This window comes from Polypterus senegalus, chromosome 2 (assembly GCF_016835505.1).
Source record: "Polypterus senegalus isolate Bchr_013 chromosome 2, ASM1683550v1, whole genome shotgun sequence".
Lineage (NCBI taxonomy): Eukaryota > Metazoa > Chordata > Cladistia > Polypteriformes > Polypteridae > Polypterus > Polypterus senegalus.
This window is the reverse complement of record NC_053155.1, coordinates 305,000,185-305,017,528: the sequence shown is the minus strand read 5'-3', so window position 1 is coordinate 305,017,528 and position 17,344 is coordinate 305,000,185. Positions and strand designations below refer to the sequence as shown.

Genomic DNA, 17,344 nt, shown 5'->3' with positions numbered 1-17,344 from the left:
CAAAAGTACACATGGGGTAGAATGACTACGCATTAAATTTATAGTTTGTTGGTTCTTCGTTACGTTTCAGTAGTGTGGAGGGTCATTCCTTGTAATATAGTCTGGTGTCTATGCCATCACATGCCATTGAGCATTGAAAACCTGCAGCCCGATGAATCTCACTCGGATTCACGCTAATAAATCGGTACCGCAAGCGAACTATGATACTTACTGCGATGAGAAAGTTGCAAAATCAACAGAATGTTCAAGCAAATTATAGCTAAAAAACTCGATCTAAATCCGTTAAGTAGTTCTCTCGTGAAAAGCAGACAGACATACAGACGGGTCTAAAAACCTATAAGAAATTTCGTACTTGGACCACAAAGTTTTTAAAACCTTTTTATAGCGAGCATCTATGGGCCAATTTTAACCTACATTCCAAATTTCAAATCTCAAGTCCTCATGATTTGGGAGATTTCATGATGAGTGAGGCAGTGGCATTTGGCTTTTAAATATTTAGAAATACTGTACATTTGTGTTATGGATCACTTAAGCTGAAGTGCATCATAACTGTAGTAAAATATCAAATAGAGACATGTAAATAGATTTGGAGGAGCGGGGTGATCTGGTTTAACACATTGACTGCTGTGCCATTTATTACCAGGACGCTGCAGTATTGGTCTGTGCATAAGAATTTATAACAAATTTAAAGAAATGCATTAGAAGGCAATGGTTACATTGTTAACAGTAACTAAATGTAAAGAAACCGTTACATTATTTTGACAAGCAACACTTCTTAAAGTCTGTAATTGAAGAAGAGTTCTTGAAGGATGGCATCACGCAAAGTGCAGGCTTAGAGGCGCACGTGCCAAATATGATATGACATGATATGCGTCAAATACAACACATTTCTTTGCGTTCTTCACGCGTGTTGTACATCACACATTTGGTAGTTGGTGACTGTTTGTGGCTGGCAGAATGTCCATGTGATGCTGTCCTGAGAGTCGTGACCAGTCGGACTCCGTATGATGGAGAAATGCTTTTGGGGCAGCTATCTAAATACAGGTTCCAAATCATCCAGTTGATTGTCACTATCTTGATCACTGCCAATATCATTTAAATATTCATCTTGAAACACATCTAATTAATTAATTTTAATTCATGAGCAGCTTTATATGTCTATTTATAGCCCTAGTTTCCACAAGCTGTTGCCACCAAAAAAAAGACAAAAATTCTATGGCTATCCGCCAGATGGCAGCACTATAGTAGGTAACAAAGATGGGGTAGCAAAGCTTGGCAGCAAGCTGGCTGCATTTATACTGGCCGCATACTGAGATACGAGTTCTTTCATATTTCTCATTTTGATAGGCTCAATGACATACTACTTCACTTGTACCTCGCGTCCAAAGTGTTAATTCACCTTGGTAGTGAAACTATAAATATAATTCCTGTAGCACTGATGTGTCGATTTCCACACTTAGTACATAATTTATATCCTATACCCTAATTAGTGGAAATCTTGGCTCTATAGGCAGAGTCAAGCGAAGGTTCGCTCTTCTTGTTTTGGTTCAATTTCTTCCTATTTGAAGGCAACAGAGAAATAAAATAAAGTATTACAGTTTACATAACATCTCACTCCTATGTATCTTACGTCTAATGTCCATTGTCAATGAATAGACGCTAGGGGTTGCTGTTGCCCCATGAAACCCAATGGACAGATTCAGACACTGGTTTAAAAGCACCAAGAAGTATTTTAATTTTTTTCAATATATTGCATTTAAAGCACCACATCCACCACAATACACAAATAATCAATAATACAATTCAATCCACTACAATAAACCAATCCTCCACTCCCTCCCAACTCCGGTTCCCTTTGCTGGGTCTCTCATAGTCCTTTATATACGTAGTCCTTGACCTGGAAGCACTTCTGTCCTTCTGTCCATGTGATTCCATAGCACTTCCAGGTCAGATAAAGACATATTTTTCTTCAGCCCGGAAATACTTCTGTTTCTCCGTCCTCGTGACTTGGGAGTACTGCCGGGTTACCGGGAAAATGAAAATCCTCGTGTTTCCTTGCAGTGTCCCACGATGGCACCCACGGCACCCAGCAGGGCTGTGAAGCCGAACTCCATCTCCCATGGTGCCCTGTGGGAATCCGGGGCACCTCCATGCTGCAGGGAAGATGCCATCTAGTGTCTTGGATGTGTCAGCCGGGATGAGCTGCCAGCCGTCCATCAAACTATTCCTTTCTTACACTACGTGTCGTCTCGTGATGTCTATAATTGGGCCGTACTGAGTCGTGAGTTACAATTGTAATGAATGAGAAAGGGTCATGAACAGTTTGTAGAAAACCTTGAGATGGGTTGCCACCTGAATCTCTGAAACAAACCCCCCCAGATGATGATTGGCGGAGATTCTCCAAGGGGGAAGGGGGATGACAATTGATGGTGAACCTCCAAAGGGGATGGAATGATGACTTTCAGTGATTCCCCAAAGAAGAGCTGGATGATCATTGGCTGCCAATCCATGGAGATTTCAGGTCATGAGAACACACAGTAGGTAAAAGTGGGTCACGAGAAAAAAAGAAATGTAAGAACTGCAGAGAGATACTGGGTATAGCGAGAAAAGGGTGCTAAGGATAGAGCTGCCAGGTAAGAGGAGTAGAGGAAGGCCTAAGAGAAGGTTTATGGATGTGGTGAGTGAAGACATGCAGGTGATGGGTGTGACAGAACAAGATGTAGAGGACAGGAAGATATGGAAGAAGGCAAACACCTAATAGGAGCTGCCGAAAGAAGAAGAAGAACTGCTCTTTTGTAACACAAGATAAGAAGAGGAAGAGCATGCTCTAGAATGCATAGCGAAAAAGTGGCAGTCAGGTCCGCTTTAGGAGAGCTCTGTTCGTCTAAGTTCTGCTGCTTTAATTATCCTTCCAGCTACATCTCACTGAATAAAACCAAATATCTCCTGCAAGTATTGTGCATATCAAATTTAAACAAGTAGTTGAAAAAGTAAACCTACACACTCGGAAGGGATATTATAAGGTTTAATGATTTTATGTCCTTAAAATTTGTGACTTTTCCGCAAATATGTCATAATAAATGATACCCGAGAAATAAACCACTGGCACATTATAGACAATGCAATTGTGAATATGACACATAGTAATTCGCTCCACGACTTCCATTACCCAATGGCATTGGCTCATTTAAAGCAGTGTCTTTATTCATCAGAATTAGATATAAGCTCTTAGTTGAAATAGATCCAGGGGGTCTGTGCTGAGCTCAGAAATACGAGAACTTCCCACTCTCTAGAGGACCAGCGAGAGATTATTGAATTATTCTCTAATTGTGAGCAGGATTCGTATTGATTCCCCTTTTTCTCCCTGGCTGATGTTAATAGTATTGTACTGCAGGTCACTAACTACTTTTCAGCACTGTTTAATTGCAGCCGAATAATTTATTAAAATGAATTCTCATAGTGCAAGTAGAAGAAGCCACCTGGCGGAACAGGCAGAAGGCGCGCAGAGCGATTCTTCGACTAACCTAAATGATTAAGAAAAAGCAACGAGGTCAAATATTAACACAAAGTAAGCTGTTACACGAGCGTCTCTCAGATGTGTGTCAGTGAGATGCGGTGGGCTGGAGGCTTGTTTAAATCTAACACCATTTCATTAAAATGTCTCCAAACTGTTGGATCCTCATTATCAGGTTTATACCAAAGCATCAATCATCGGCAAACTGCTGCCCAGAGCGGAATGTAAATTTTGACTTCCACTTTCACGTTATGCTTTTTTGTAAGTAGGAAAAGAAAACTGTGAATATCACAACCCCCGGAAAAATGTTTGTAAGCAGTCTGAAGTCGTCGCTTTCTCATTCGGAAGATTAGGATGAATTCTCATTGAGGCAAAACGGCAGGGGCTCGGTTAGAAAAATGAAAGAAAAAAAGCAGAAATGTTTAGCCCCGATTTCACTGAACAATACCTTGAATAAAATCACAGGGAGAAATCCGAGCCTGACTGCTCATCTCCAGTGCAGACATTTTAAATGACCTGTGACGGTCTCATCCCGTCAACCCTGCCTTTAACCACCCAGAGCTGCTCTGCCGTCACGGACACACATTACTCGCTGGATTTCAAAGTAGGATTATCTGCACTACCAAAATTAGCTTTTTTTTTTTAAGGTTAGTATTTGCCTTAGACATAATATAACAAAACATTTCCATCCCGCCTTTCCTGAAGTTTTGGGTAATCCAGCATTGGACACAAGGCAGGAATCAACCCTGAGCCAGTTGATTACAGTACAAGCCTGAGAATTAACACCAAAGGCATGGTGGGCAAAGTGTTGGTGCTGCACCTCAGTGCCTGGTCATCATCTGTGTGGAATTTGCATGTTCTCCTTAAATCCGAGTTGATTTTCTTCTCACATTCCTAAAGACAGAGTGTCAGCTAGGCTAATTGCTGAATAACAGTATGTGAATGAGTGGGCTTTGCAATGGCCTTGTGTATCCTCTAGGGTTGCTTCCTGCCTTGTGCCCACCACTACCAGGACAGATTTTGGGCAGAGCAGCTTTGAGAAGTCAAGCAAAATGACACCTTTCATTGGCTAACTAAAAGATTACAATATGTAAGCTTATGAGCAACCCAGGCTCCTTCTTCAGGCAAGAAGTAATACAGAGACTGGAATTCATTTTTGACATCTAAGATGTCTCACGTAGAACATTAGAACACTCGAGACGAGAACAGGCCATTCAGCCCAACAAAGCTCGTCAGTCCTATCCATGTATTTCCTCCAAGAAAACATCAAGTCGAGTTTTGAAAGTCCCTAACGTCTTACTGTCTACCACACTACTTGGTAGCTTATTCCAAGTGTCTATCGTTCTTTGTGTAAAGAAAAACCTCCTAATGTTTGTGTGAAATTTACTCTTAACAAGTTTCCAACTGTGTCCCCATGTTCTTCATGAACTCATTTTAAAATAACAGTCTCAATCCACTGGACTAATTCCCTTCATAATTTTAAACACTTCAATCATGTCACCTCTTAATCTTCTTTTGCTTAAACTGTAAAGGCTCAGCTCTTTTAATCTTCCCTCATAACTCATCCCCTGTAGCCCTGAATCAGCCTAGTTGCTCTTCTCTGGACCTTCTCTAGTGCTGCTATGTCCATTTTGTAGCCTGGAGACCAAAACTGCACACAGGACTCCAGATGAGGCCTCACCAGTGTGTTATAAAGGTTGAGCAGAACCTCCTGTGACTTGTACTCCGCACATCAAGGCGCTATATAACCTGACATTCTGTTAGCCTTCTTAATGATAGTCGATAGCTTAGAGTCCACTATGACTCCTAAATCCTTCTCATAAGGTGTACTCTCAATTTCCCGACCACCCATTGTGTATTCAAACCTGACATTTTTATTTCCTATGTGTAATACTTTACATTTACTGACATTAAATTTCATCTGCCACAAATCTGCCCAAGCCTGTCTGCTATCCAAGTCCTTCTGTAATGATATAACGGATTCCAAATTATCTGCTAATCCACCTATCTTGGTATCATCTGCAAACTTAACCAGCTTGTTACTTATATTCCTATCTAAATCATTTATATATATTAAAAATAGCAGCGGCCCTAGCACTGACCCCTGCTGGTCACCACTCTTAACATCGGCCAGTTCTGATGAGGTTCCTCGCACCATCAACCTCTGCTTCCTGTGTCAGAGCCAATTCTGCACCCATCTAAAAACATCACCCTGAATTCCCACTTCTTTTAACTTGATGCCCAACCTCTCATGTGGCACCTTATCAAATGCTTTCTGAAAGTCCAGATAAATAATATCATAAGCTCCACTTTGATTATAAAGGTTCTCCAATGCTGTATCTGTCCTGGTGTCTTTATAAACACTGAGAATTCAGTCAGTCAGTCAGTCATTTTCCAACCCACTATATCCCAGCACAGGGCACAAGGTAGAAACAAATCCCTGGGCAGGGTGCCAGCCCACCACATGGCGCACACCCACACACCCACACACCAAGCACACACTAGGGACAATTTAGGACTGCCAATGCCCCTAACCTGCATGTCCATATAGACACTGGGAAAACATGCAAACTCTACGCAGGGAGGACCCGGGAAGCAAACCCACGTCACCTTACTGCGAGGCAGCAGTGCTACCCACTGCGCCACCATGCCGCTCCACTGAGAATTCCAGTCTCTGGATTACATTTTGCCTGAAGAAGTTTTCTCGAAAGCTTGTATATTGTAATCTTTTTAGGTATCCAATAAAAAGTGTCATTTTGCTTGACTTCTCACTACATCCATAATGACTAACACGGTACAACACCCTACTACTAACGGCATGGCAGCTTTGAAATGGATTGGGTAGGTTTAAGAATGTTTGTTGGTGGATAAGTAAAAGTACAGCTCTGAAACAAATGGAATTGCTAGGTCACAGCCTTTTTATGTTTTATATACAAATGCCTTCCATAATGTTTGGGACAAAGACACATTTGTTTCCCTTGATGTACCCCTCTGCTCTGCAGTTTAAAATTCCAAATCAAACAAATCAGACATCCTGGCTAACGTGCACATTGCAGACTTTCATTTAAGGAGATTTGCATTCTTGTCACCTAAGGGTTGTATACATCTAGAATTAAGTTGAATTACTGATCTGAGGTGTGCATACGTGCTGAAGGGGGCGACGCTGACACCTTACAGCACTTGGCCAGCCGTTCAGATGAGGCCAGCCGGAGTGTCGTCAGTGTGTTCTCCCTGAGTCTTTATGCTTTTATCCTTCTCACAAGCCAAAGATGTGCCATTGGAATGATGAACAAATCTAAAACAAGCCAAGAGAGTGTACAGGTGTGTGTGTGTGTGTGTGTGCGTGTGTGTGTGTGCGTGTGGTGCGGCCCCCTGCCAGGACTGGCTCTGACTCCTCACAGCCCTGTGATGGGTACAGGCGGCTTTATGTGAATGGGTGGGCTGATGCCCTAAAGTGGCTTATTCATTTGTCATACATGGAAAAAAAAAAAAGAAATGTGAGCTGTAGACGCTAAATTTAAAATTAACAGAAATGCCAATTGTGAAGTGAAAAAATAAACTTGGTTTTGAAAATCTTGCTGTAATAGCACGAAAATGTAAGTGCTTAAGAAAGAAGTACAGGAAAGGCTTTTAAAAGCTAAAAACAGGTAATAATGTTGTTATCACTAAGCAGCAGAACTGCTCCATTAAGCCACCTTTTATTCACGTGGCGGCAGATTTTCACATCACCAGCTCCTCGCATTTCTTAATGCAGTGCATTTGAGTTTCTACGGCTTATGATTAGGTGTGTTTAATGTAGCAGTTATTTGCTGATCTTGCAAGGCTGGTAATATATTTAGACAAAACAGTTCAACTGTAAATAGAAAGATGAAGACTGCTGCTGGCAATAAGTAACCATTGTATGCATTGTTATTATTATTATTATTATTATTATTATTATTATTATTATTATTATTATTATTATTATTGCTGCTGTTGCTGTCATCTTCCTCCAGATAGATAGATAGGAAATGCACTATATAATGCTCGTTGCTGGAGATACCTCTAACCACCCCAGCTGATGGAGTGAGTGCCTTCATAAATTAGAAAATATACTTTTGCATTATTATATACTATATCTTGGTGTGGAAAATTTGGACTCAAGGTTACTGTGGATCTGGTAATATAATCTTTCATTCTTTCATGTGGTTCCCTTATTTTTAATCAAAAAACCCACACAGTGTTGCTGAGAAGAAGTGAGCTGTCCTCTTACTTAAAAAAATTTAATTGCTTCTTATATATCTCCAGGTAAATTAAGATGTAGACAGTTCCTTATATGGCGATAAGAGCTCAGCCCTTAGTTATCATACCAACCCACAACAGAACACATGGACAGCTTAACAAGTTTGAAACTGAACCCTTAAATTTTTTTTTAAACTTTTAATATAATATCACACAAATACTGAGTGTAGATAGATAGATAGATAGATAGACAGACAGACAGGCAGACGGATAGATAGATAGATAGATAGATAGATAGATAGATAGATAGATAGATAGATAGATAGATAGATAGATAGATAGATAGATAGTGAAAGGCACTGTATAATAGATAGATAGATAGATAGATAGATAGATAGATAGATAGATAGATAGATAGATAGATAGATAGATAGATAGATAGATAGATAGATAGACTTGTGCAGGGTGCAAGTCAGGAAGTTCACCACAGGTAACAAAATCGTACTCTTTATCCAGCCACCTTCTTAATCCGCTTATCCTCTGCAGAGTATTAGGGCAGCTGGTGCCTATGTCAGCCATCGTTGTGTGCAAGGCAGAAACAACACTTGGACAGGGCACCAGTCCATTGACGAATCAAAAAACACACACAGACACACATAATGTACACATACAGGGACAGATTTAGCATCACCACTTTATCATTAATTATAAAAGTAGATATTGAAAAATCATTAACATGTATTCTTGAAAAAAGGAATGGTGTAAACTGCAAACTCCTTCAATAAAATTGTAGTTAGAGGAATATCTAAAAGCAAATGTTCATATTCAAATAAAAATGTACAAATTTGCCTTCTGTTATTTTGGAGATATTTGCACTAGGAAGTCGTAAAAGCAGCCAATATTATGTTATTTCACCCTCTCTCTATGGAGGCTCACCATAACTCCTTGAGAAAGGTGGAGACTAATTAAAGACTGGAAAAATTACTGCCTCCTTTCCTCACTCCCTCATACACTACACCGTAAGATAAATGTTTATGGCCGCCACTGTTTGGGATTCATGTTAATACTGAGGCACAGAGTTCTCCTTCTGTGTGCAATTTGCTCCTTAGAAGAAAGGCTTATGGGATGTAGGTCAGCAGAGAGGAACTAATACAGTGCAATAAATGTACAAGAATACGGGTACAGTAGCAATAAAACCATTGTTCTAGCAAATGAACACATCCTACTGTACAGCGAAATCGACTATATATAACATAAAAGTGTTCATCTCCAGCCGTGAACTTAATTAAAAGAGTCCAATGTGTAAGGAGGATGTCGCTTACAAGCGTCATTTGTGACTTTTTATGAACCCTGGTCACTCCTCCAGTTAGAGGAGTGTAGAAGAGAATCGGTGAGTCCTTAGTGATGACTGATTCTAGAGCTGTGACTTCAATCACCCAACTTATTTTGGGAGAGACTGTTACAGTATACACAGACGGAGCACCTGCCTATGATGCTCATCAGGAGTTGCATTACTAAAACACAAAAAATATTATTAAGAAAGAAAAAAAATTGGTATGAAATTTTACATAAGTTACTGTATACAACAATTAATTATTCTATGTGTTATATAGTGCCTTACATATCTATCTATCTATCTATCTATCTATCTATCTATCTATCTATCTATCTATTTTATAGTGCCTTACATATCTATCTATCTATCTATCTATTTTATAGTGCCTTACATATCTATCTATCTATCTATCTATCTATCTATCTATCTATCTATCTATCTATCTATCTATGTTTTTTCAGTCAGTATTTGTGTGATTTGTGTGATATTATATTAAAAGTTTACATACTTTTAAGGTTTTAATTAAGCACTTGTTAAGCTGTCTATGTGTCCTGTCGTGGTTGGTATGATAACTAAGGACTGAGCTCTTATCGCCATTCAACACCATCCAACCTCTGCTCCTTAGGGAGAAGCTTACAGAGATGGGAGTAGATTCATACCTGGTGGCATGGATCGTGGACTATCTTACAGACAGACCTCAGTATGTGCATCTCAGGAACTGCAGGTCTGACATTGTGGTCAGCAGCACAGGAGCGCTACAGGGGACTGTACTTTCTCCGGTCCTGTTCAGTCTATATACATCGGATTTCTAATACAACTCGGAGTCCTGCCACGTGCAAACGTTTACAGACGACACTGCTAACGTGGGCTGCATCAGGAGTGGGCAAGAGGAGGCGTATAGGAACCTATTTAAAGACTTTGTTAAATGGTGCGACTCAAACCACTTACACCTGAACACCAGCAAAACCAAGGAGCTGGTGGTGGATTTTAGAAGGCCCAGGCCCCTCCTGGACCCCTTGATCATCAGAGGTGACCATGTACAGAGGGTGCAGACGTATAAATAACTGGGATTGCAGCTGGATGATAAATTGGACTGGACTGCCAACACTGATGCTCTGTGTAAGAAAGGACAGAGCCGACTGTACTTTCTTAGAAGGCTGGTGTCCTTCAACATCTGCAAGAAGATGCTGCAGATGTTCTATCAGACGGTTGTGGCAAGCGCCCTCTTCTACACGGTGGTGTGCTGGGGAGGCAGTATAAAGAAGAGGGACACCTCATGCCTGGACAAACTGGTGAGGAAGGCAGGCTCTATTGTAGGCACGGAGCTGGACAGTTTGACAGAGCGACAGGCACTGAGCAGACTCCTGTCAATCAATGGGAATCCACTGAACAGGATCACAGTATGTGACTCTTCAATTCCACCTGGGGTGGTAAATGTTAACACTATACAAGATTATAGACTGTTATACCTGCCTCGCACTCTCTCCTTGCATTCATCTATCTATCTATCTATCTATCTATCTATCTATCTATCTATCTATCTATCTATCTATCTATCTATCTATCTATCTATCTAAGGAACTGTCTACATCTTAATTTACCTGGAAATATATAAGAAGCAATTTAATTTTTCTTTTTCTCAGCAGCACTGTGCGGGTTATTTGACAGTTTTTTTCTTCAAAAATAAGGAAACCATATGAAAGAATGAAAGATTATATTACCAGATCCAAAGTAAAAAAAAAAAAAACCTTGAGTCCAAATTTTTCCACGACAAGATATAATATATAATAAGGTAGTGCAAAAGTATATTTTGTAATTTATGAAGGCACTCACTTCATCAGCCATACTCGGGCATTTCAAATATTAATTAAAAGCAGAAGGTCTTTAGACGAAGCTGTTCTGCAGTCTGACTGTCTGTGTGTTTAACACATGGGAAATGTGAAGAAGTCCAGTAATTGTGCAGTTTCCCTGCTGCCCTTCAATGCGAGTGCCACACTGAGCTGAGATCCACACCCCTATTAGCCTTTACCAGCTGCCAAAAGTGCCAGTCACTCCACATGTGAGCAGAAGCCATTAGCATCGCCCGAGCTGCCTATGCAATCTCTCTTGTGAGGTCAATTAAAAATATCTCTGGACTGTGGCTTCTGACTAACAGTATATGGCTGGGGTACACAACAATTCAGAGCCCCAGGTTTATACTTCTTTTGGCTTTCAGTCAAGCATCTTTAATAAAATCACACCTCATTCTTTTGACTGATATAAAGAAGTGTTTAAAAAAATATTTAAATGTGCCACTGTAAATACTGTAAGAATAACCCTGTGATATATGGAATGTATGTGACTCTCATTATCTAACTGCTGAAAGCAAAGCTGAAGAAATTCTTTCAGAGAGTACAGTGTCTCTTCAGAGAATCCTTGGGTACAGCTGCTTTGACTTTGTGTCGATTGAGTGGTTTCTCACAGTGTCCCAAATGAGGCACATTACTTGCATTGTGAGGGAGCGTCATTTACGGCACTGCGGCCATGTAGTGTGATTTACGAGGGTAATCCAGATCGCAGGATCCTCATTGTTGAAGACCCAAATGGCTGGATCAGGCCAAGGGTGTACCAACGTAACAGCTGGCTGCGGCAGATAGAGGCTCCTTTCCAGAGGGTGGGACTGGACTGGATGTCTGCCTGAGGGGTTGCCCACTGGGATCCCAAGTTATTTCATTGTGTGGTGGGTGCAGCAATGCGTTGTACCACTGCATGCTCCCTAACCTGACCTGACCTGTAAGACCATTGATTCAGTCCCACCTCTTATGCTAGCTTATGTTTTAATTCCTTTTCTTGTGTTTTTTTTTTTCATGTTTTTATCCTTTAAATATTATACTTTATTTTATTTTATATTATACGTGGTCATTTTTTGTATAATTAGGTATTTTTTTCTCAGTTTTGTTTACTATCTAGTTTCTATACATAAGAGCTCTGATTCATATCAAGACTGTTGGGAAATGCTGTCCATCAGAGTACATTGTATGTGCTTGGTGTTGGTGAGTCCCCCTCTTTATGATTATCTGGAACAATTTACCAAGTCATGTAGTTAAAGCAGAAACCCTGACAACGGTTATTCAGTCATGATGAAGGCCGCAGTTGTGTTTTGTACATATTTCTGAACCGGTCCTGCATTATAGCATCATTTTCAAGCTGATTGGCTCAATGTGAATGGCTATCCTGGAACACTTTTGATGTGGTCTTAGGATAAAGCCCCTATAAGTTGTTAGTCCCATTCTAATGTGTTGTCATTGGTCGTTTTTATTTCTTATTAACTCTTTTAGGGTGGATCTTGACTTTTGTCAACACAAGGGGATTTAGACTGAGGAGTTGAGGACTGATTAAGGTCATTTATGTTAGGTAGAATGCCTACAGGGAGCTGGGTGGTCTCATGGCCTCAAAACCCTGCAGATTTTATTTTTTTTCCCTAGCCGTCTGGAGTTTTTTTTTTTTGTTGTTTTTTTCTATCCTCCCTAGTCATCAGACCTTACTTTTATTCTATGTTAATTAGTGTTCCCTTATTTAAATTCTTATTTATTTATTTTTTTCTTTTTTCATCATGTAAAGCACTTTGAGCTTCATTATTTGTAAGAAAATGTGCTATAGAAATAAATGTTGATGTTGTTGAGACTGAATGAAATACTGTAAAAAGGTGTAAACGTTGTTAAAACTTGCCATTACGTTATAGGTAGACCCGCTTTGCTTGGAGGACTGTTAGACTTGTTGACTTGCCGTCGAATCCCGGCATGTGCGTGAGTAGTGTAGCGTGAACTGTGCCTAGAATGGCAATGACATCGGGCAAGAGAATGAGCAAGGCAAATGCACAAAACAACAACAACATTTATTTATATAGCACATACAAAAAGTAGCTCAAAGTGCTTTACATAATGAACAACAAAAACAACAACAACATTTATTTATATAGCACATTTTCATACAAACAGTAACTCAAAGTGCTTTACATATTAAAGAATAGAAAAATGAAAGACACAATTATAGAACCAAATAAATCAACATTAACATCGAATAAGAGTAAGGTTCAATGGCCAGGGGGGACAGAAAAAACCAAAAAACTCCAGACGGCTGGAGAAAAAAATAAAATCTGCAGGGGTTCCAGACCACGAGACCGCCCAGTCCCCTCTGGGTATTCGACCTAACATAAATGAAATAGTCCTCTTTGTAGTTAGGGCTCTCACACAGTCACTTGATGTTGATGGTCATACAGACCTCTGGCTGTTAATCCATCCATCATTGTTGGAACATCACGGTGCTTTGAGTAGACACCGGAAAAGGAAACCCAGAAAAGGAAGATACTTATTATGTATTATTTATTTATTGCATATTATTGTTGAATTAGACTGTGACTTATTGAATCCCGACTTTGATTCAAGTGATCTAGAAATCAAAAATGAAAGTCACATACCTGCATCAGCTGATTGGTCCCCGGCTGAATGTGCCGCTGACGAACCTACGGCAAAGGACTAAACGGACATCGATCAGCAGAACCCCGTGACCCTGTGTTAGGATATAGCAGGTTGGATAATGATTGACTGACTGACATTTGTCATAAATAAATCAATTATGTTGATTTATGTGTGTAACCATTACTTTGTTTTTTTGGAAAAAATATTCAGGCCAGGGACAAAGAGTTAAAGAATTAAAGCCCCCTTCACAGCATACAGCAATTATCGCTCATAGTTTTCATTACATAATCTTGGCTGTTCCCAAATTATCACAGCCCACATCCATGAAATTCATTGTGTAGTTTCGACATCTCCTAATAAGTCAGTCGTAGTGCTCTACGTCTGGCCATAACAGAATAAAACAAGGTTGATTAAGTCGTAAGTCATAAGGGTGGGTCAGACGTTTAATACATAAAACCCTGCTGTCCAATGTGGTCCTCTCCAAGTTTTATGATGTATCTTCTTCTTATAATAACAGCAGCAATGGGTACTACCCGGTGGTCCTCCTTGCTCTTTACGTACTTTAGTGTGGCGCACCAATTTTCATCCCGATGAGCGACGCGTTGATTGTCTGCCAGAAGGTGTTGTCTTTTGCAATCATTTTCTGTCTTGAGGGAGTCATGTAATCCATCATCCCTTGAGATTCTTAGTCTTATCATCTGAGATCCTGAAGGCAACGAGATGCAGCAACTGCAAAAATGAAATGTGATGTGCTCTGCCAACTTGACAAACACAACATGACCTGTTAAGATCGTGTTCGTGTCTATCCTAAAACGTTACCCATTTTCTTGAACAACTTGGAGGGTTTTTGGGAGCTGTAGACTAATCCAGGCCTATCAAACTCAAAATGGGAATCAACTCTGGATGGGGTGCTAGCACGGGGCAGGGCAGGCCTAAAAAGTAAAACAGGTTTTCTTAAAAAAAAGAAGAAAACAATGTATGTTTAATTATAGCATGGTTAATTACCGAACACCACAGATATTTTTATGCACATCTTATTATCATGCAAATTAATTCCATTTTGGCCACAATTAAATGATTATAAAGCTGTCTTTTTTGCTTTTTTGCTTTACAGCATATTACTGTAATGAAGCCATTACATCTTAGCTTGCATTTTAATGAGTTTTTAACTAACATTTTAATGAGCTATACATTTCCATAAAGTGAGGATTAGACTAAATTGAATTTAGAGGGGGAAGGGAGAAGTTCATTAAGAGTTAATTATATTGTTTCACAATGAACAGACACATTTGCCGGGGCATCTTAAACAACGTGATCTCTATCAATGGTGTGTATTAATCGTCTTTACTATATTAGCCGGGGGGGTCCCATTAGCAAAAATGATTGCCCATTATGAAAAAAAAACTGCCCCTGCTAAAAAAGAAAAAATCATTCCAAACGAGTTAATTTCAGGCTTTTAAATCTGAAGGAATTCAAAAGAGGTTTGGACAGTCCTTACTCTTTTGCTGTTTGATGGACAAGGTGTACTCACTGAGGAGACTCTTATAGGACCGCTATAGTAATACCTGGGCAGAGCCTTCTTTTGCTCTCAAAAGAGCCTTGGTATAGATTACATCTTGCCTGAAGAAGGAGCCTGAGTTGCCTCGAACGCTTGCATATTGTAATCTTTTTAGATTTAGGAAAACCCACGCAGACATGGGGAGAACATAAAAACTCCACGCCACCGTGCCGCCCCACTGAGAATTCCAGTCTCTGTATCACAACTTGACCGAAGAAGGAGCCTGAGTTGCCTTGAAAGCTTCCATACTGTAATCTCTTTAGTTAGCCCATAAAAGGTGTCATTTTGCTTGACTTCTCACTACACAAAATGTTGGAAACATTCCTCTAAGATTTTGGTCCATGGAACACATCTTCACAGTTTCCGCAGATTTGTCCGCTGCACATTCATGCTGTGAATCTCCCATTTTACCACATCCCAAAGGTGTTCTTCCGGATTCAGATCCGGTAACTGGGAGCACTGTTGAAAAACGCTGAACTCTTTGCCATGTTAATGAAACCAGTCTGCTTTGTGACATAGTGCATAGGTGTCACCATTAAAAGATGGCTAAAGTTTGACCATGAAATGATATAATACCGTGGCATTCAAGCAATGATTGGTTGTTTTTTTTAAGCATTTTATTGAATTTATTAAAAGCAAAATAACGTTCCGTACAGGAAGTCAAATTTTGCAAAACCCCCACCCATGAGAAAGAGAGCTAGGCCAACAGAGTAAGATTTTAATAGCAGGAAAAATAAGTAAGTAAATAAGTAAATAAAAATAATTAATATAAATAAGGGAAGAGAATCCACTTCCTCAATTTAAATGCTGTCACACACGTGCGATTGCGAGGCAGCTAAAGGGCCTGAATAATAGTAGTACCATGCCAGACCAGGGGGTGGCGAGCTGCACTGACCTTCTCTCTCAGTCCTCTGTAGACCATCCATGGAAAATCCCACTCGATTCCGGCACCTATGATGATGTCACTTCCAGTATTGGCGATATTGATGACGTCACTTCCAGTACTGGGGCCATTGATGATGTCACTTCTGGTCCCGATGACATTGTTTACACATGCCTTAAACAACTATTATCATACACTGATAATTTTTGTATTATCTATATCTATTATTTATTTATTATATTACATATTTACTGACTTATATTTATGTATCTGGATTGCATAATACCATACATTGCATCAATCTTGTCTTTGTACAATGTCTTGTCTTGTTTGTGTTTTAATTTTAATTTAAAATTTTAATTTAAATTCTATTTTTAATTTAATTTTAACTTTTATTTGCACTTTATGTTGTTACATTGTGGACCCTGAGCTTCACAAGTTTGTCTATATGTGTACTTGTATATAGTTGAGATGACAATAAAGTTCGCTTTGACTTTGACATTGACATCACTTCTGGTCCTGATGATGTCACTTCCTGTCTCACCCTTTAAAGCTGCCATATTTCTCATCCTAAATCAGTTCTGTTTTGGATTCAAATCTGTAAAGAACTCAGTACGAATACCTATTTGCAGCCAGGGCACAATATGTGGGTGGCTGTCCCAAACCTTTGTTGACGTCTTTGGACTATTCTTATGACAATGTGTATTCTGAAATGTAATTGATTAGTTCCTGCCAGGTTTTTAAAAAGTTTTGCACAGATCCTCAAAGTGAGAATTTGATTTTTTCCAATTTCAAATAGTATAGAACATCAGTTGTCTACTGACTTTAAAGATGTGAGTTAAGATTCCTCCAGTTGCGCAAGAGAAGTCTGTGTGCCAATAGTGTAGTTAAAGGCCATTCCAGTTTGTTTGTCCTTCTCCACTTTAAGTCCATCTGGAAGTACCCCAAACACAGCTGTTAATGGATTAGGAGGGATTGTGTCTCCAAGGCTGTCTGATAGGCATTTAAAGATTTTGGTCCAAAATGATGTTAATTTTGTGCAGGCCCAAAACATGTGACCCAATGAGGTGGCACTTGATTGCAGCGTTCGCAGGTTGGATCTTGCCCTAGAAACATTTTTCAACAATTTTAAACGAGACAGATGTGCTCGATATATAATTTTATGTTGAATAATTGTATGTTTTGCGCATATGGAGCTCTAGTGAATTCTGTGCATTGCTACCTTCCACTCCTTTTGTGAGATGTTGAGTGAGAGATCCTTTTCCCCAATGTACGTACTTTGGGATCTTTGAAAGGGAAGGACTGTAAAATGTTTTTATATATTACAAAAATACAGTCCTAAAAACTGATCAATGCTTTTTCCGGAATAGAAATA

The 17,344-nt window shown here is 39.6% G+C and overlaps 1 protein-coding gene across 5 annotated transcripts in view; it reads left to right on the top strand.

The window, feature by feature from the left end:
* robo2 (roundabout, axon guidance receptor, homolog 2 (Drosophila)) overlaps window positions 1-17,344 on the top strand; it is a 748,943-nt gene that overhangs the window by 413,853 nt on the left and 317,746 nt on the right. The gene's annotated exons all lie outside the window — the stretch shown is intronic.